The sequence below is a fragment of the Camelus bactrianus genome, chromosome 15 (assembly GCF_048773025.1).
Source record: "Camelus bactrianus isolate YW-2024 breed Bactrian camel chromosome 15, ASM4877302v1, whole genome shotgun sequence".
In the NCBI taxonomy this organism is placed as follows: Eukaryota; Metazoa; Chordata; class Mammalia; order Artiodactyla; family Camelidae; genus Camelus; species Camelus bactrianus.
In genome coordinates this window covers 70033928-70054941 of record NC_133553.1, presented here as the reverse complement: position 1 = coordinate 70054941, position 21014 = coordinate 70033928, and the positions used below count along the sequence as shown (strand labels likewise).

Below are 21014 nucleotides of genomic sequence, written 5' to 3'. Positions count from 1 at the left end.
TGGGCCTGTGTGTGGTTTGCACACGTGATATAAGAGTTGTGTATTTGGGAGAACTCCAGGCCTCGTGTAGTGCCTGGTACAGAGTGCCCACTGAGCTGATGCTTGAACTGGGAAAAAAAAAACATAGTAAATGTTGGAATTTCCACTATGGTTGAGACTTCCAGGTTTCTATAACCTGTTTAGCCCACCTTAATGTTGGCTGCACCCATACTGGGTAATTTGGTGGAACTTCATGGTATGGTGGTGCAGAGACGGGGACTTGTATGCTTCTTCTCTTTCCGTTTTCTAAGACTCATTCTCCTGGGCCTTCCAGATCCTCCCCCAGAAGTGCCCAAGGCTGGCTTGGTGCTGCGCTGAGGCAATAATTGTTAATAAGGCCCTTTCCTCATCTCCTCTGAGCCTCCGTTTCCTTCTCTGCACAATGAAGACTTAGACTACAAAAGTGCTTTTCAGTTTCTTTTAAGCCATGTTTCCTTTGAGAAACAGAAAATACAAATCACTCCTCCCATTCAACATATAGATTTTGACACATCCTCCAAGGAGTGACATAGCTCTTTGTGGAAAATTGAAGTGATTGTGATTCAAGGTGGCACAGAAAAGACTCTTCAGACATTTATTGCAGGGAGAGGGCAGGAAAGGGGCAGTATACCCCTCTTTCTAGTGTGAGCACTGGAACAGGGGCTTGGGTTTAAGTACAGTGTCCGACGTGGCCTCTCTCTAATTTTTTTTTTTTTTTTTTGCCTCTCTCTAATCTTGCACAATGTGATAAACCTCTCTCCCTCTGTTTCTTAATGCGTCAAGTTGGGGTGATAATAAATTAAGTCTTTTTTGAAACATTATACACATAAGACATTTGTTTCTCGGTAGAAACAAAACCTGCGAGAGAATCAGGGATTTCTTTAAAAAAAAAATATCTTGTCCACAGCACTCTGTCTGTGTCTATTTTGAAGTTCTTTGAGGGTGAGTGTTGGGTCTAAAGTCCATCGTGGGACAGGTGGCCCATGGGTCTGTGTGCCGCAGATTGCCCCCTCCTCCCCAATCCTCTTCCTCTCAGTCCAGGATGAAGTTCCCTAGTAGATTTACACAGAGATCTTGTGGAAATGGCTTTTCATTTTATTGTTTCATGAAGAAGGGCTGCCATCATGATCTCTGTAGTCAGGTTTTGGTGACCTGAAGGCTACGCAATTACGTTTTTGTATTTAATAAAAAGAAAAAAAATCACAAGTACAAAATTAGACCTACGGTGGTGGCAGGGGCTCTTGAAAGTGGGGACCATTATCTTTGTTAGTTTCAGGTGCAGGGGCCTCTGGCCATGAGGACACATCATCGTGCTCTGAAGTTGGAGGGACCAGTGGGCTCAGTGGGAATGTTTACTGGGTGTATCTCATGGGCTGGGCATTGACCTATTTGTACTGTGTGTTCCTTATTTGAGACAGTGAGCTCATTTAACCTCAATAGCCTCTTTAATAAATTAGACTTTTTATTTTGAGATATAATGTAGATTCCCATGTAGTATGTAAGAGAGAATATGGAAAGGGCCTATGGACTTTTTGCCAAAATTTCTTTAAAGGTTCCATCTTGCAAAGTTGGGATACAATTCAGTAATGACTCACTAACCCTTTGAGGTTTGTGTTATTGCCCTCATTTCTATTCATGATTAAACTGGGGTTAAGAGGAGCACACAGGCCTGCCCAGGTCACCCATGGTTAGTGTAGAGTCGGGTGAAACGTGGGCTTGGGATTTCCAGGCAGTACCATCATGATGCTCTGTGGCAGGCAGCAGCATTCACTTTGCTTGTTTATTCATTCATTCAACAAGCATTTATTGAGTAAACTCTGTGGGTCAGATGCTATCATAGGTTTATCTGATTCTTCAGCAGTATGGAGAATCCGGTAATGTTTCCTTCTTTTTTTTCAATCTGAGAAAATTAGCTCTGAGAGGTTATAACCCCCCAAAGGAAATATAGCTCATAAATGAGGGATAGTAAATTTGTACAGTTCCTTCTTCTTATGCAGGTGGTACCCTAGGCATTTTACATTTGTAAACTTCCATAATCCAGATATATTCTTGTAAGGCAAGGATTTTTTTTAAATTGAAGTATACTCATGTTTACAATGTTGTGTCAATTGCAAGGTGTTTTTTTTTTCTTGAATTTGGAATTCAAAAATATTTTTTGAGGGGGGTAAATAGGTTTATTTATTTATTTCATTTTTTTTAAAATGAGGTACTGAGGATTCAACCCAGGACCTCATACATGCTAAGCATGTGCTCTACCCCTGAACTGTACCCTCCTCCCCAAAGCAAGTTTTCTTATCAAGTGTTCTGCAGCTTAGGAGTTCAAATAAATTGGAGTTGAAATCCAGGTCTTTTGATCCTACTGTGTTTCTTTGCCTTATATCCTGCTGAGGGGTGTGGAAGCAGTTCCTTTATTCATTCCTTTATTCAGCAGTTTTGAGCACTGACTTTGCATCAGGGCCTGGCTAGGTGCTTGGAAACAGAAAACAAGAAATGACCCTTTTCTGCAGAGGGGGGAAGCCTAGACCAAAATCTGCGTAATGTGATCCGAGCTGCGGTAGCCATGTGCAGACGCTGAGGACAAACTGTATCCGCGGCTTTGCTTGGGCTTCCCGTGCCATCTGACTGGTACACACCAGGTCACCGCAACCCAGTGAGGCCCGCAGCCCGCAGCACAGTATGTACCTCGGTCTCCTCTTCCCTCTTGTCAGGGCCTACAACATGAACATCCCTGACTACGTGCAGTGTGCTGAGGACCACCAGACTCTCCCCGTGGTGGTCCAACCCGTGGGGATCATCTCAGAGCAGAATATGTTGTGCATCTATAAGCGAATCTCCTTGGTGAGGCAGATCAGCCCGTGCAGCTCGCAGTGGGCACTCTGTATCTACTACAGTCACCACTATGCGCCCGAGAATGGATGGAGCGACTTCCAGACCAACCCCAAGGTCGTGGGCCTTGTCACCATTGCCGACTGCCTCTTGGCCAAGACCTTCTAGAAGCTCCACGTGCAGAGGAGCTGTATGGCACCACGCTCTATGACTCTCGGCTCTTTGTCTTTGTGCTGCATGGGGAGGTGGCCGAGCAGCCGTGCACCGACGTGGCCTTCAATTTACGAGGACTGCAGGGTGGTGGAGAAGAGATCGAGGACTTCACTGAGTCTCTCTTCATCATGCTCAAGTCCAAGTGGCTGGACGGTGCATCCGACAAGTCTGGGGACAAGATCCTCCTGCTCTACAACCTGTTTGAGAAGGAGGACTTTGTGGGACTGGACACAGAGAGCAGGAAAGTCTACCTGGATGCCCGGCCACCCTGGCTATGTGAAGGGTTGCTTCCCTACATCCAGAAAGGGATCAGCAAGGAGGAGGGCTGTCTTGTAGCCAAGGCGTGAGGGAGGAGCAACCCGCCGGTTTTCAGACGTTTAAAAGTGAATCCGCCTTTGTTTCAGAGAGATTCTTTTAGGGTTATTATGGACACTTACTCCCGCTTTTCAGCCAATTACCCTGGTGTGACCCCTGGAGTTGCTGTCCAATAGAGTAGCCAAAGCCACTGATGCTAGGAGAGCTGGGGAGGAGGCTGATCTGAGCTGAGATGTGCTGTAGGTCAAATGCACATCAGACGCTGAGACTTGTCTTGTAAAAAGAATGTAAACTATCTTGTTACTTTCTTTATTGATTACATGTCAAAATGATAGTATTTTACATACAGTAGAATAAGTAAGATATGTTCTTAAAATCAGTTTCTAGGGGTTTTTTGGGGGGGTTTACCTCTTTAAATGTGGCAAATGGGGAACTTTTTTACATGGCTCACATTTCATTCCTGTTGGACAGCCTGTCCTGGGACAGTCTCATCCCTGTGCTTATAGATGTCATGCTGAATCCTGAGATGCAGAATGAGGCGCTGGTTGGGCTGGGGGTGGAGCCAGTGTCTCCTGCTTCCCAGGTCCAGCACCTGCACGGCTCAGGCCCTCTCTCCCTGCCTGACAACCACCATGCCAATTTAGGACAACAGAAACACTGTCAGGGGCTTCCAAATGAGCTCCTTACGCAGGGAAAGGCGTGTCACGGAGTATGGGGCACAGCAGGGAAAGATTCGTCCTCACTTTGTCCCTGTGATTAGGTCAACGGACCCACTTTGCCTTGGAAGTGCAGACGAGCTCTTCTGGGCTGCCTACCCCCCCACCTTCTTCTCTGTTTCCCTGTGTATCTATCGAGATGTCCCTCGGGCAGAAGAGTGTGAGATGCCTTTGCCGAGAGGTGGTCCCCCTTTGCTGGGGATATTGTGCGAATCTGTGTCCCCCCGGCCTACGGCCTCGGGCCTTGACTCTGGAGAGGGCTCATGGCGGTCCCACAGGTGACGGTCGGAGGACCTGGCACGTGCTGCCGGACCCGATGTGGAGGAGGTGTTCTGCGATTCTCTGTGAGTCTAAAATCAGATTCTACTTTCTGGTTGTTGGTAAGTTGGAGGAGAAGATGCCAGAGAATTGATAAAAAGATAGTCCAGACCAGTCCTGTGAGTGACAGGCACAGGGGACCCGAGTCCCACCTGCTTGTGGTGCCTGGCGGGCTCTGGATGAATTTTCACTTCCTCCCCGGACATACCTCTATGGCTTAAGGAAGGGGCGAGGCATGTCGTGGATATGACCTGTACTTGCCCTCGCAGGGCCCTGTTATCTACACGGCTTTCTCCCCTTCTGCTTCTTGTAGATGAGCTGACAGATGTAGTGGTTGGGCAAAGCTGAGGGCACAGATGCCAGCACCGTGCCACTCCCAGTCTGGCTCCATTCCCGTTACCTGTCACCTCCTGCTCAGTCCCCAGGCGTCAGTCAATGAAGCTGCATCGGTGCAACGTAAGCAGGGACCACCTTCTCCCCCTGGACAGAATGGTGGGTGAGCAGTGGAAGCCTGGAGCCCTGCCCCAGCCCCCTGGCCAGTGCCTCCTCTTTTGTCACAGGAGGCACTGGTGACATGTTTGCTCAGCAACTGCTTGGCTCTGAGTCTGCAGGCCCACCAGAGAATGCCAGCTTGTTTTTGCCTTTTGAAGTGTGTCCTTGGGATTTGGCGGAGTAGCTTGTTGTGTGCTTAGCCCATAGTGGTTGACACTGTCACCATTGTTTACCCAGAACCTCGTGTACCAGGCATGGCTCTCGGCATCAAAATACAGCAGCGCATTAAACCTCCCTCCTGGTGGGTCTGTCTGTTGTGGTACCGTAAGGGCTCAGCCAGCATCTGAACGTCAGTGAGATAACGCGGCCAGTGAGCTCGGGTCAAGTACGCTCTCCTCCAGTCACTTTTACTCCATTGTTGCTTTTACTATTCCACAGTCATTACTTTTTTAACAATGCTTTGGTGCAGGAACAGAGCCTAATTCTCTCCTGTTACTCTTGGTGGGAGTGAGTAAAAATGTCCAGCTTGAAATGCGACCACATTTTGTAGCTCAAAAGCTGTTTACACGCATCTAGGTGAAGTTTAGGTCTGGGGCGCTGACCACGTTGGGGTCCCCCGGCAGCGCCGCTCGCCTCAGGCCCCTGCATTCCCTGGAACAATAGGTGAGGGTGGGTCTCACCGTCCCCTCGTCCCTGTCCTCACCAAACTCACGTAAATTCTTGTAATTGCTCTCAGTTATTTTTGTTCTCATGTGTTTCTAATTTTTGCTGTTCCTCTTTTCCTTTTTCTATTTCCCTTTCTATCTTGTACCGCCCTGTGAGCATGTTGTTGCGTCTGAAAAGTTGACTGTGCACACCCTGCATTGGAAATAGCCAGATTGTCCTCCGTGCTGTCCCCATCGCTTTAAAATGCAAAAACCTTAAGAGTTGCCTTGATCCATATATTATCCTAGTCATCTTTTTATTTTCTAGTTTTTTGGAATTTTTGCTTTGTTAGCACATCACCCACTGGTGTTTGATACCTGTTAAAATCCTTGCTTTGAGGAACCAGTTTGGTCCTCCTTATGTTTGGTGACAAATGCGCCCTTATTAAATATGTTTGATTGTTTTGAAGAAGTGAGATGCGAATTGATTTAGGCGGCTGCTGAGGGATTTTTTTCATGGAGTATTTAAACTTGGAAAGTCAAAATCTGCAGCATCTTCCTTGATCCTGGCTTTCACACAAACGTGCTTGGCACGCGGTTCCGGGCTGTCGCTGTGTGACGTGCGTGACGGAGCTTCCTGGCCGGTGGTCACTGGTGAGAAAGTGGCAGTCTCGGGGGTGAGCAGCTGCAGGGGATTCTGTTGGAGGAAGCAGTCACCGTTTTTTTGCTTTTTGTTTTTAGTTTTTGCATTCACCTTCCCCGTGCCATTTACTTTACTTTGCCTTCATAGAGAGGCAGGAGCGGGTCTAAACTCCATGCCACTCTTATTTTCCCTTTACGAGGCTGGTTTTTCTGAGTATCAGAACAACATGGCCTTCTCCTAAGTAGCTGGCTCACTTGGACCTGGTGGACACAGGGACCGCTAAAGGGGACCGTAGCTTCCTCTCTGCTCCAGCCAGTGGGCATTCAGAGCAGGGTCTGTGGTTTGCCTCAGCAGCCATGCAGGCCTCCCTGCACCAGCCTTTACTATTAACCCATGTTGGCAGTAAATAGCTGACTCCGTGTCTTTTGCAGCTGACGTCCACCGGCCGTGTCGTTAGTTTGCGGTAGTGAGTCTCCAACACCCCAGTCAGCCGTGAAGTGACCTTGCATTCTCACCCACACCCTGGTTCATCTCACCCGGGGAAAGGGTTTGGCCACCACCGTCATGCTGGCCATGAGACCTTGTTTCTCCTTTCGTGCCCTGGTCCAATTGTGGACACTTCATCCTTCACTGACTTGGTCTCGCTTGAGACAGGCCAGACTTTCTGAAAGAGTCCATCACATTCTGGGGGGGAACAGAACAGAAGTAAGGGTCGCAAGTAGGAGTCTAGGCTATCTGGGTTGGCAAATGCAGGCTGGGATCTGTGAAGGCTGGGCTGTGCCCTGGACACAGGCCTTTCCCGTGGCACCCGATAGCCCAGGGGTCGGAGTGAGAACAGCCTTGCCTGGGTTCCCCCATCCTCATCTGCTCACTGGCAGGTGTGTCTGCTAACTAGGAACTCCCCCAAACCTCGGGCCCTTCAAAGTTCAGACCACAGGAGAAACTTGAGTCCCTTCTCCTGGGCCTCCTTTGTGAGAATCCAGTGCCTTCTGAGGTGACCAGCGGCAGGAGATGCCTCCCCCTCCAGGGAGCTCTCTTCGGAGGACTGTGACGCACTGCACCTTGCTGTCAGCTTGTGGGGTTCCATCCGTGGTCCTTGCAGAACCAGACTTGAGACTGGCTTAGCGATAGAAATGACAGGACTGATTCCAGGGCAGGGCCGGGGGGAGGAACAGGGGAAATTGAATGTGACCTCAAACACCTAGGTGGGTTCTGGGTCTGTTACTAAAATCGGGAGCCTGGGAGGTACCTGCCAGGAATCGAACTCTAGAGTAAATGGTGGACATGAGGCATTTTTAAGATTCCATTTGTCATCCAAGTTAGGACCTCAAAGAGGTACTCGGGTCTATGGCCCTGGGGCTCAGATGAAGGAGCCGGACCACAGATACACGTTGGGAGTCGTCATTCTTAGCTGGTGTTCACAGCCGTGCAGGTGTATGAGCTCATCTCGAGAGGTGCAGACTGAGGCTGAGGCGGGGCAGGGCTGTGCCTGGGTTGGAGGAAAGCCCAGACCATGCAGCTTTGGTGTGTCAGTCAGTGGCGTTTGGGATTTTCAGAGCAATGGCATTTATCCTTAAGGGTCTTGGGGGTGGGCAGGGCCACCCAGGAAGAAATCTGAAGGGAGGGTTGTGGCCACGCGTGCGCGTCTTGGGATGATGCAGAGGCTGCATGGTCCGGGAGGGGAACCTCCTCGGAAGCTGGAGTCGGAGTGGGGAATGGGGAGAAGGTAGTCACACTCACCTGTGAGGGAGGGACAGAGGCCTAGGGAGTCTCCACCCTAGCGGACTCTTTCCCACGAACAAAAGGCCAGCAGAGAGAAGATTTGAGGTGAGAAGGGACGGGCGCTGGGAGAGGAGCCAAAGTGGAGAATGGTGGTTGGACAGTTCTGGAATAGTCTCCCTGCAAAATAGAGTTAAAAAAACCCAGACTCTTAAGAACATTGATAGTGACGTTGGAGGAGATAGTTCTTTTTCTGGCTTCCTAAACGTAAGGCATGTATCCGGGAATACACAGAAGAATCGGGCAGTCTGGTCCGGGGGCTTGACCCTTACCAGGGGGAACAATGCAAGTTTAAAGGGGAAGAAGGGCAGCGGAGGGAAACTAGCCAGGCCTCGTGTCAGGTACCAGTCGGCCGCACTACTTGCGTGTTGCATTCACATCCATGCCTCCCGGGTGGGCGGTGGCAGCCCCCTTTTGCAGATTGGGAAGCCTTCTCAGAGGGGTTAAGGAATTGGTCCGTTTAGCGGCTAGTCAATGCTGTAGCAGGATTCAAGCAGGGCCTTGTCAGACTTCAAGGGCATGTTCTATCTACTAATTCCGGTACCTCCCTGTTGTACCTGGATTGGTGAATTGGGTCAGTTTTGGAGCCTTTCACAAAAAGTACGATTTAAGTGCCTCAGGACTGTTTCACAAAGCTCAGTGTTCTTTAATGGTTCAGAAGCACCGCAGTGATTTTCGCCCCACAGAGGTTAGGTCTTACTCTTTGACGATGACGTGGTTGCAAATGACGTACAGGTGCAAATCCAGACTTAGCATCTTCTGAAGGGAAACTCTCCAGTTCTCCCTTGATAGGCTTTCTTCCACGGGATGTAACCTGCTGCAGCGTAGGTCTGAGCTTTCCGTATGGAGTGAGGGTTTGATATCCAAAGTTAGCAAAGAAGGGTCAGATGGAGAAAATCGACGTTAACAATTTATTTTGGGGTTTCATTAGACAAGATGCACTATCGCTTAATGGCCCATATAACGTATGTAATTGAGTACAGAACATTGCATTCCTTACTTTCTAATGAGAGCTGTCTTGCAACGTAAGGTTGTCTGCTTTGGAACTTCAGCTCAGCCACTAGGGCACCTGTCAGTGTGTTGGTGTGATTGTATTTACACAGTGCATGTAATCTGGGCTTCCTCAGCCCCAAACACTCCAGTGCAGAATCATAGGCTGTAGCCATCACTTAGTTATACAAATAATTGTACAACTATATGATACAAAAAAAAGAGAGAGAGAGAGAGAGAGAGGGAGAGATTGCCTTTATCAAAGTTCCTTTGATTTTAACTGCAAACTGTTGTTGAGCAGCTCTGGTTTCCTTTGGATATGAATATGTACATTTCTTTGCATGTAACTTGGATTTTAGACTAGAACACCAACCTCTTGCTTTCCAAGAGCCACAAAAATCATAGCCAAATGACATACGTATTAAATATTTTATTCTTTTCTTCTGAGACAGAATCCGTGAATCTGGGACTTGGGCTGTGATTTTGGTTTTTGCTCTTCCCACCCCTCTTGTCGTCTCACTCCTTTTTCCCACGTGGCCTCCAAGAGGTCATGGTCTCCGAGGAGCAAGTGGACAAACAACAGTTGGTCGCCAAGCAGTCCTGCTGTAGAGGAGCCCAGCCAAGAGCTAAAGGACATCATCAGAGAGGGCTTTCTTGAAGAAATGGGCTCTACATTCAGTTATGAGGACAGAGTAAGAGTCAGCCAGGAGCAGGAATCAAGAGGGTGACTCAGGTGGCAGGAGCAGCCCGGGTAGAGGCCTGGAGGCTTGTGGGGTGGGGACTCGGGGAGAGTGCACTGTGTGTTCCAGGGTGGAGGGTGCCCCTGCTTGGGAGGACCCTGGAGTGGGCCTAGGGATGGAGGGCTTTGAAGGAGCTTGGTTTTTTACTAGAACTGACACAGAAGAGGCAGTGAAGGGTGTCAGCAGAAAGTGACCCTCAGGAGAGGTACTCCTGGTTTTGCTTCTGATGTTCTACAGAAAGAAGGGGTCGGGGTGGGCGAGAGCAGCTCTGCCCGTCCCTTTGAGACCCACCCCTTCATTCATTTTTTCATAACACATGCAATTCTGAGTGTCCAGGGGAGAGAGGGTGGACTCACTGTAGTAAGCAAAATGTATTGCCTCTTGAGAACTTAGCAGTGTCAGAAGTTGTCTTAGCGTAGAATGTTCTAGGAACATAGCAGGGGCACCTAACACAAAGTGCAGAGTTTCGAAGGAAGGAAGGCTTCCTTGACAAACAGTCAAAATGAGCCTGGAGGCAAGTGGGAAGTAGCAGCAGGTCAGGGGGCACCTGAGGTCATTGGGGACCTGGGTACTGAGGTGAGGCTGGGCGAGCAGGGTCGGGGGTGTGGCTAGAACTCTACCAGGGAGCCTCTGAAGGGTTTGAAGTGGGGTGATGTAATCAAATATGTGCTTTGGGAAGGCTGTCCTGGCTCTGTGTGTGTGTGTGTGTTTGTGTGTGAAGCAGGGAAGAGGGGGAGAGTGCCACCAACTGGGAGGGTCATTAGAAGACCATTGACAGGCTGGGGGGCCACCAGTGGGAGAGGGGCGTCGGGGCTGCTTGGGGACGGCAGGGGCAGTGTGGATGCCGGATTTCCTCATGGGGAGGGTTTATTAACGGGGAACCCCTAGCGGCACCTTGTGGCTGGAAGTAAACGGATGCAGCCAGGTGGACTTTTCTCTTCTTCCCTGCCTTGTGTGATGATCTTAGCTCAGCCAACATTTGGAACAGAAGAGCTAAGTTTCAGGGTAGCCCAGGACTTTGTTGAGCTCGTTCGAGTGAGATCTGATAGGCTTTAGGCTTGTGTTGATATCTGCATGTTCACATAGCTAGAAACGTCCCGTCTTTTGGATTTCCATAGGGATATTTATTCTTGATAAAGATTGCTTTCTTGGTGAGAGGAAATTTAATACAGCTGCTGTCCTTCTCAAAAAAAAACTTATCTTGTAAGAAATTTAATTTTCAAAAGAATAGCAAAATTTAAAAATGATAAAGTAAGGCTTTGGTGTAGTTTCTTTGGTGTCTGAGTTAAATTAGAGTTAGAGCCTTTGCATTACTTAAATAGCACATCCTTGTCAGTATTTAAAGAGCTGTTAGTGAGCGCCCCAGGCCCCACTACTCAAAGCATCATTAAATCTTGCTCTGATATAGTGAAGTCATAAAGGTCTTGTTGGCAGAAGCCAAACAGTTGGTTTATAATTTGCAGCATAGCACCCTTTATAAAATAATAATAGGTTCAAAATTAAGAAAGTGGAAGATAACTGATTTTTTTTAAAGCTGAAACATAAACTCTCTTGTGTTAATGTTGCAACTGGAAATTTCAAAAAGAAAAATCCTACTGTAATATCATCTATGTGGAATACATATATGTCTATCACGTTTGCAATGTAACTGCGCAGTGGTTTTTAAGTCAGGACCATTCCAGCTGAGATACTGGCAGTGATGGGTGCTGGTTTTCAATGGAAGACCCTAAATTTGCCTTCTTAGCTTTATTCTTTTCTTTTCTGTTCTCTCTCTCTCTATCTTTTTTTTTTTTTTTTTTTTTTTTTTTTTTGTAGTGAGAGGGCTCAGTAGTGCTTTGCCAGCATTATTTTGGGGCAATTTGGGGGCAGATATCGTGCACAAGCAGTGAGATATTTCCATGCATTTTAATTTCCGGACATCACCATGGAACATGTGGGGGTTTGTGCCTGCAGGCCGGGATGCTGCAGGACTCCCTGGTCCATCACCTTTATGTCTTGGAGCTGCTCCAGTCAGTGAATGACTTTCTGTGGCTTGGAGGTAAGGTGATCTGATGCAGATGATCAGATGTGTAACTAAGTACTGTTACTTGAAATAGAAAACCTATCAAAAATGGCTCTAAAATACAGGATGAAGGAGGAGAATTGGCTGAGCTGCTTGCATGGGGAATATTCTCAGGTGACTCCCTCATTGTGTCTCCTGTCACTCCTCACCCCCCCAGCCCTGCACGGCAGTCATGCTGAAGCAAGCATGCACTTTCTCAGAAACGCGCTGAATTTCCTTGTGCCTCTGTTTGTTGGCTTTTTTTTTTTTGAAAGCACATCTTGCCCTTTGCTTAAATGCCATCCCTGCCTAGTCACCTCTTACACTCATTCTTCTGGACCTCGTCCATACATAGCTGCTGAATGGATGAACAGAATGTAGTATCTCCATGTAGTGGAACATTATTCAGACGTAAGAGTGAATAAAAAAGAAAAAATAAATAAAGGGGAATATGAAAAAGGCCACCTGCTCTGGGAAGTCCACCCTGACTGCTCAACCCGCCCTTTTCCCTTTGAAACCCAATCACTTATGCTCCTCTCTACTCTTTTTGATAGTACTTACCACCTTCTAATAAACTTTAACACTTTCAAAAAAAAAAAAAAAAGAGAGATGCTCATACCACTTCAACATGGACGAGCCTTGATAACAGCACGTTAAGTGAAAGGAAGCAGACACAAACGGCCACATATTGTTGACTTCAGTGATCAGAAATGCTCAGAATAGGCACATGCAGAGGCAGAGAGCAGGTGATGGTTGCAAGGGGCTGGGTGGAGGGGGGTTGGGGAGTGACTGCTAGTGACAGGGGTGTTCTTCTGGGGTGATGAAGTGTTCTGGAAATAGATGGTGGTGAGGGCTGCACAACCGTGAGTGTGCAGAAGACTGCTGAGCGCTGTCTCTGAGAGTGCCTGTGGTTGGGGGCGGCTTTATTTTGTTCTCATCCGTGAAGAGTCATCTTGTGCTGAGGCCATTCTACTCCTGTGAGTGGTGAGGCTCAGAGACTTTGCAGAGTCATGTGTTATTTTCCCCCTTGCTGAGTGTAAGCAAAAAATTTTTAAGCCTGAGAAAGTGCTCCATCTGCAGAAATGTCTTTCAGTTTTGCATGGTGTAAAAATCTTGAGAGATTTTTAATCGTTGAGGACAGCCTGTGGGGGGAAACAGCCCGTGAAGCCTGGGTGACACTGGGAAGAGCCGCGCTTCCATCCCTGACAGGGGTGGGGATTTCACCCCCGTTCAGGCAGTGAAGGGCCCAGACCCGTGAGCGGAGTTGACAATCGTGAATATTTACGTGTATCCGCTGCTTCATCTTGGATATTAATTTCAAGCTGAGTCAGTTTGTGGCGGCAGCCTCATCCTACATCAGGAATCTATACTATCTGCTCTTTGAGGTGAAGACCTGACAGACTTGATTATTTAACAGTCTCCCTTGAATTGATATCTCAGATTCCTTTGTCAATAGTAAAACAGCAGAAATATAGACGTCCTTTAATGCCGCTGTGACCTGGAGCAGGTTTAGTCTCTGTGCCTCAGTGGCCTTACCTGCGGGTGGGGAAGATGATAACAGTGCTTCCCTCAGAGGGGCTGGTGAGGGGAGAGTGAGGAGCACAAAGGTAGGACTTACACGAGATGCTCATGAATGACAAAATTTAGTGCTCTCAGCCTGGTGAGGCCTCAGGGGCAGAGATGGTCGAACAGAGCAGTCCTAGCCGGAGCTCGATCCGTGTTGGCAGCTGTTATGATCAGTATCACCACTGTGGGTTATCAGGCAGTTTTAAGACTTGGTAATATGAATTCATGAATAATGTTAAAAGATTAGAGAACTCAGATCCGGTTTACATAGTTCTCAAGGTTTCCTATGAGAAATGGATATTTTTTCCCCATCTTAAATCTGAGTTGAGTCTCTAATAAAATTCTGTATTCCTCCATCTTTTTGATTTAATTCTCCATTTCTTGAAAAAAAAAAGTCTTTAAATGGAGTTACTGGTGTCTGAACTGAGGGTCTCATGCATGCTGAGCACATACTCTCTCAAGTGAGGTATAATCTCCCCCGTGATTTTTTTTAAACTTTTCTTTCTTAGTATTCAGAGGTTAGAGGCCTCTAATTCTTTTTCTGGAGATATGTCCATGAACCTGTAAATATATAATTAGTGGACAAAATTTGGTTTATTAAAAAATTCTATAAAACATTCTGCAATCCATTCAAAAGGAAATGCTCATTGACATAAAATGCTTCTCCTTTATGGTGATTTCTAATTTTTTGTCTGCCTTAACTTATTAAAAGTAATCCTCATCATCATAATGACCAAGCTTGCTCTGAGTGGACACCTCCCTAAGGCTAAAATGCTTTCCTCATGTTTTACCTCATAGCAGGTGTTTAAGGGTAGGTATCATTGTCTCCTTTTTTGCAGCTGAGGGATTGAGAGATGGGGCAGCTTGTCCAAAATCTCACACAGCTGGCGCTGGCCGACTCAGGGCTGGAACCCAGGCTGCACAGGATGCTTTCTCAATGGCTCCTCTGATCAGCCCCGTGTTGAGTGTTTTCCCGAACTCCTGTGAGTCCATAAATGAACGATTTTAGCGATCTCAGTTTGATGAAGCCTTCAAAGGAGAGACACCAGTGAGAATGTGAGACAGAGTGGCATAAATTGAAATTGTACATTTTCACAAATGTTGCATTCTCAGGCAATGACTTCAAAAGTTTATATTTTTTTATTTTAGTTCTCTGTAAACACTAAAAACAAAACATTAAAAATGATTATAGTGCAAAATAGGAGTGGGCTTTGAAAGCCCAACCATTGCTAATTATGTTGTTTGTTTTTCTCTAGTGGTGCTTATTGACAGAAAAATTTACAAAGACTGAATTGATTCTATGTAGTCTTAGTATGGAGGAAAGTTTTGTCAGTGAATATTGTAAGTAAAATCTTTACTCTTTTCTTTCCTGATGATGAATATGTAAGTTGTTTTCATGGCTTAAGTACATTTCCTCATTTGTGAAATTTGAGTGATGCCGTTTACCTTGTTTGACTGTGAGATGTAGACGCCTTGTATACGAAGCACCCAAGAGCTGCTGAGTAAAAATATGCTGTCACAAGGACAGATAGTTTAGAAGGATCAACTCTGAATACTAAAGAGGGTGGCTTGTTTCTGATGCATATTCAATATGCATATATATGAATATATGAATATGGCTTAAAGTAACAAGGATTCAGGGTTTTGTGTGTGTGTGCAGTATGAAGGTTTAATGAAATCTGTATCATTCTAGTGAGACAGGGACTAGTTAAATCACCTTAAGCAGACGGCCTTGAAGATTATTTACACAGAAAGTGTGTTGTTACAACTCAGAATTCATGTTGCCGTGTAACCATCCACTCAGACATTTAAATTCGTAGAAATCTGACCAGAACTATTAAGTTTAGAAAAATCCACATTGATCATTTTAAGGGAATAAGCTTCTTTCTTTTGTGATTAAAGAAATTTTGATTTATTTTTCTGCATGCTTAATAGGTTTTAAAATATCAAAACATTGATTTGACATGTCACTTTTTTTAATAGAATAAAGCTCATGCTGTTTTAATGTGCAAATAAATGTTTTTGTATTTCAGTACACCTGTATGATTTCCTGGCTCTTTGAGAAGTATTTTGCAAGATACTTAGATTACGTACTGTTGGAAAAATACAGACGTGACTTTTATGAATAGAGGTCTAGTACAGATCTGTTGGTTTTTGCTACAGTGCAAGACATGAGGCCTAGGAGAGAGAGCTTTGCTGCTGATTGCCGGAAGGACAGATCCCAGATCTCAGTCTCCCCTCCTGTAAAATGAAGTGGCTGGACTGGATTCTTTCCTCTTGTAAGATGAGTTTCCATGAGCCTGTGTCTTTTGTTTATATTCAAGAGTATTAGCAATGTCAGATTAAATACTGAATACCCCTCCCTTCCCCGAAGCAAACTGCAGTATGTGCTACATAAGCTTTTAGTTATCTGATTCTTGTTTCTGATTCAACAGGCAATTTTTGTGTTGCATCTTTCCCGGCAACCTGGAAGGTCTTTTTAGCCATAGGAGGCGCTGTTGCACCTTCATACAGTCTTAATTTTCCTGTTTGTAAAAGAAGGCTTAACAAATATTTTTTTGCTTTGATTCCTTTGCTTAGTGCTTCAGAATAGCACAATGTCCATTATGTCTGTCTACCTGGAAAAATTATTCTGCTTATATCTTTGTTTTATTCTGTCATCTCGCTGTGAACATTTCAGACTTGCTGTGCAAAGAATGGCAAAATCGGTCTTTTATTCCAGTGTTAGCAACCAGTGAGCCGGGATTTTATAAAGCAGCTAGAAGCGGCCTCTTGAGCACCTTAAAGCTGAAAAGTGTACTGAGTTCCCTGAGTATTGACCCAGCCGCTTTGTGTCATTTGGTGGGAGGTGATTTTGTACATAGAAGAAGGGGTGTAGTGATTTGACTTGGATTTTCCGTGCACGCGCTGCCACTGAGCCACGTGAGCCTGAGTCAGTTTGTTCTGAGTTTCTCCCTCGTCTGTGAGATGGGGATGCTCGTATATGCTTTGCAGAATTGTGAGAATTAGAAATTATGTAAATTGTTTAGCACAGTGGGAATGTCAAAGGGCTCATAAAGTTTAGCTCCTGTTTTGTATGAAGCCAACATTTTAGAATCTTTGGCAATTACTAAGAAACAGGAAAATAAGAAAAGCTGGTTTTATGATGAAAGATATTTGAGGAGGTTCCATAGTTCCTATACCCATAATTTAGCATCAGCAAAGTCAGGACCGTTACACAGTCGCCCTGAACCAATGTTAAGCCACAGAATTTTTTGGTACTTCATATATATTGGGGCTTAAGTGGACCCAATACTTATACACATGTTTTCTCCAGCAGCCAACTGAGAGATGACACAGAAGAACAGACAGGCGATAAATGTCTCCTTTATTACGGATGAAGCCACGTTCTCCATGAAATTCAGGGCTGTGGAAAAATGCGTGTCATGATACTGTGTCCCAGAATTAGAGACTCACCCAGTCCCAGTTAGCTCTGGGCCACAGCGAGCCTTCCCTTAAGATGATCTGCCCCATCCTGCACAGGGCTGCCCTGCCATGGAGCTGATCATCCCGGGTGCTTCCCAAGGGTGGCCAACACTGGTGGGAAAGGAAAGGTTTCATATGCCCTGCTTGTCTCTCCGGACTCAAAGCTCAATCTGTTATTGTGAAGAGTGCTAGGCATTGGCCAGGGGTCAGGGGTGTGAAGGGGGAAGCACTCTCCATGGGCCAGAGGAGTGTGGAGGAGGCATCCCTTCTCTCAGTTTAAACAGGTGGTGGGATGCAAGGGAAGGGTGCTCCCCAAGAGTATATAAGAGGGGAAATAAGGATTTCCTTTGGGACTCAGACTAGCCATGAAACACAGAAGATGATTAGTAGGGAGACTTGTAAATCACTTTCTTATTAAATTCACATTTGTTGAGCACCAAAAATGTGCTACATTCTTTTCTGAGCGTTTTACAGAAATGAATCCTTCAATCTTCACAACAAGTGAGTAAGGGAGATTTGATTGTTATCCCAGGTTTACAATGTGGAAATTGAGGCACGGAGAGAGTAAGTAATTTGGCCAAGGTCACAGAGCTAGTAAGTGGCAGAGCTGGTATTTAAACCCTGGCTGTCTGGTTTCCAGGCTCCCAGGGATGGGCTTTCGGTGTTTAGAGGTATCTGCATCCCTGGATCTCTGTACCTCTGTGCATCACTTAGCCCAGAAAGGACAGGGAAAGGAGAGTTACACAGGTGCTCACAGTCGTGTCTCAGCCACTGTCCACGGACAGTGCACCGTGATTGGCGTTAAATGTCTTCTGGGCAGCAGATCTGTTCATATAACAGAAATTTAGTCCATTGAGTTAATCTAGAAACCCTTCCTGCTCTGCTTCTGTCCATGGTTGCCATGTGACTGCCTGCCCGTGATTGGGCCGTTGAGGAGAATCTGTACTCATAGTTGAACTCTGATATTTCAGTCTGGTTCGTAGTTTCACATCTCCTGTTACATTAATAAATTCAATTTCTGGTTTTCTTGCATCAGTCTCTCATGAGTTTGGTTAATGTGACATCAGTCCATGGGAGCCCAGGGTTGCTGACGGTATATTTTCTGAGCACGTTGTGGCACTTCTACCCGTGCGGACCTGGGTGGAAGATTTCCGCCTTCCGCACTGATTTCCCCGAACAGCAGGGTCCTCTCCCACCCCCGGATGTGAGGCTGGGAGCTCTCAGAGTAGGCCAGTCAGAGGCCAAGTCCACCAATCAGAAAATGATGAAGTCCTTGGAAGTGGGTTTAATAGAAAAAAAGGGCTTCCAGGTAGTCCGATGGGCTGTTCGAGTCCATTTGGTGAAAAGCTATCCACTGTTTCTGGTTGAGCTGCTTCTTTGCTGTTGAAAAGTCTGGATTACATGGAGGGATTTTAAAAAGCAGAAAGGTGTGATTTCATGTGGTACATCCACACCGGTGAGAAGTGATGGATGACCGCCTGTGTGAGGCATAGACAGAGTCTTACAAACTTCATAAAACAGCTTTAAAAGCTCTGCCATCTGAGTGCACTTCATATGGGGTCCAATTCATGACTGAGCATGCTGAGAGGGCAAATAATTGATAATGGCAGAAAGGACACGGAGGCATCAAAAAGGTCTCAGTCAAGTTCCCTGTTTAAAGGATGTGGCACAATGTAATATATTTGAGCTGGGTCTTCACTGAACAGTTTTGAGTGTTTTCTGGGACTCCCCAGTGCACCAAGTTTCCACAGCTCTGTCAGCGCTCATCCTGGGCTGACGTGGTGTCACGGGGAGCAGGACGGTCAGCGTCCCCGGCTCCTCCGAGCTCTGTTTCTTCATCCGCAATGCTGGGTTTCTCTTCGGTGTCTACTTAGTAGGGTTGCTGACAATCACACTTGATGGTTGTCAGGGGCGATTTGTGGTTGTCTCTGTGATTGTCATATAGTGAATATTTGATAGAAACTCTTGATTTTTATTAAAATTATGGCTCCTAGATTGCAGTGGTTTTTAGTCTGCATTTACTCTTTTTATAAATTTATTCTTATTTTTAAATAAGCACTTATTTTTATTTATTTTTATGAAGGTACTGGGGACTGAAGCCAGCATATTGTGCATGCTAAGCAGGTGTTCTACAACTGAGTAATAAAGACCCTCCTTGTCTGAACTTAAAAATAAATATTTCAATACACAAAATAGCTCTTAAACACCATCATGGGACCAATTTTCTGTATAGACAATTGAATACATATGCTAATTCAATAAGAATAAATGTTGTTGGGACATAATTTCTGAATCTGTTTACGTGTTTAAAAACGATCATAGGTAGTGATAAACACGAGTCTTGGATCCACTACTTAGGGTCTGTTTTGCCATCATGGGAAATTATATTCTACAGAGAAGGCTAATTGTGTCTCGTTGATATTTGGATGATTTAGCAGATGATGAAGGCTTTCTTTCAAAAGCTGACAGTTTTGTATTTTAAACCAACTACAAAGTTATCTTCTATAAATTGGAAGTCCTCAGCTTGTGAATTGCCCAGTAATTCAGTGTGTACATCTCTGTGTCTCTGTGAATGTGTGTGTGTGTGTGTGTGTGTGTGTGTGTGATTTCAGGAAGGTAGAAATAAGTTCCATATAGCCTTCTGATACCTTTCTCTTCCAGTTCAAGGTGTAGGCATATATTTATACAAATAAATTGATACTCTTTTGTCATTTGGCATATTGGTGGGAATAAAAGGTTCTCATACTTGTTTCAGAAGGGTTGGGGAGAATGAGTTTAGAAAATAGGAGGAGATAGAGGCAGGAAGGTTCTTTACTCTTTGTGCAGGATGAGAAACAGTAGCTTTACTTTTTTCTACTAAAGCAAACTGGCACTGAATTGTAACATACTATTACTCAGAATTGCCTTTCTGATCAGACACGAGTGCCTCAGATTTTTCAAGGCAACATGAATGATGAAATGTGTTTTAGCAGTTATCTTTAAATGTAGTTTTATTTTTTAAGTAAAAGGATATAGCCTGTTCTTTCTTCCAGCGTTACAAGAAGTTCCCATTGATCCAGGTACATGATAATTGTGCTTAGTTTCTTCGGGTTATTGTTTTTCTTTTTTTAAGTGCTTGTTTCATTGTGGTGTGAATGAATGTTTAAAATTTCTGGATTTTGATGTTTAGAACATGCTGATTTATCAGAACTGTTAAAAACCTGATTGTTGTTTGGTCCTCGTTTGGTGGGGCAACCTATTGAATTCTGTTGTCTGTTAAAGAGGGAAATTCTTCCTCTAGCCTGTAGATCATTAAGTGAATGGTTTGCAGTGAGCCTTTAAAATTCTTTGAATGCATTGAGCATGTTTGTCCAGTGAATTTTGAATTGACTCATAGTAATGACTTTGTTTGATTCTGTGGCTTTTGCTCCTCTCCACATGAATTTGAATTCTCTGTTGCATTTTGTATACGTGTTCTTAACAGGGGAAGAAATTTTGCATTTTTTACATAGGTGGGTTTTCCTATCCCCTCTGAATGCCTTCTGTAATTGATACAGCGAAAATCTGTTATGGCAGTGCTTAATTATTTCATAAACTATTTTTTGGCTTAATCAGAAACAATGACAAAGAATGATAATAAAAAAACATGAAAACCTTCCTTCCTTTGAAGAATAGAAATGAGGTGGTCAGGCTCACGCGTGCTTTGTACCTGACACCCTTACTTTCATGTCATTGTGTATCATGATTCGGAGATGGGGTTGCTTCAGGTTTGTAGATTTTTGTTTTAACATTTGTGTTGAATTCATTCTCTAGGCTGATGTTTCCTGTTGCGTTTGTGGAAAGAGTGGATCAAGGGAAACAGATGCTACGTTTTGTATTCAGGAGGCCTGAGTTGCTGAAGAGAATAGAGTAGAGGGTGGGCTGTGGAACAGAGTGACACTCCCTCACCTCCAGGCTGAAATTGATGAACAATGAAATCAATTAGGTGTATCGGTATTTATTTGACCAATAGAAGTCAGAGGGCCCAGACTGTCTAGTTATGCGCAATGGAAAGTACTGAATTCACCTGCAGAATTAGGTGATTTACCAAGTAGAAGCAGCTTAGAGCAATCAGAAAAATCAGTTCTATGATGAGATATAAAAAGAATATAATATCTATTATTTCTGAAACTTTTCTCTGTTAAGTTGTGTAGAGCTAAAATTAAGTTCCAAGCACCAGGAGTTAAGAGTCTGGGTGGTTCTGTGGGATCGTTATTCAGGGATGTGTCT

At 45.1% G+C, this 21014-nt stretch overlaps 1 protein-coding gene across 24 annotated transcripts in view; it reads left to right on the top strand.

Moving 5' to 3' along the window:
- Positions 1 to 21014, top strand: part of LOC141573360 (uncharacterized) — a 149377-nt gene that overhangs the window by 26092 nt on the left and 102271 nt on the right. The window contains exons 15-16 of one of the 24 annotated variants that reach the window (XM_074341455.1): positions 2727 to 4432; positions 4720 to 5039. The exons of 22 other annotated variants lie outside the window; for them this stretch is intronic. The gene's annotated coding sequence lies outside the window, so the exon portion shown is untranslated. Of the gene's footprint in view, positions 1 to 2726; positions 5045 to 21014 lie in introns of those variants that run through there. One more of the 24 variants, XM_074341454.1, reaches the window with a different exon arrangement.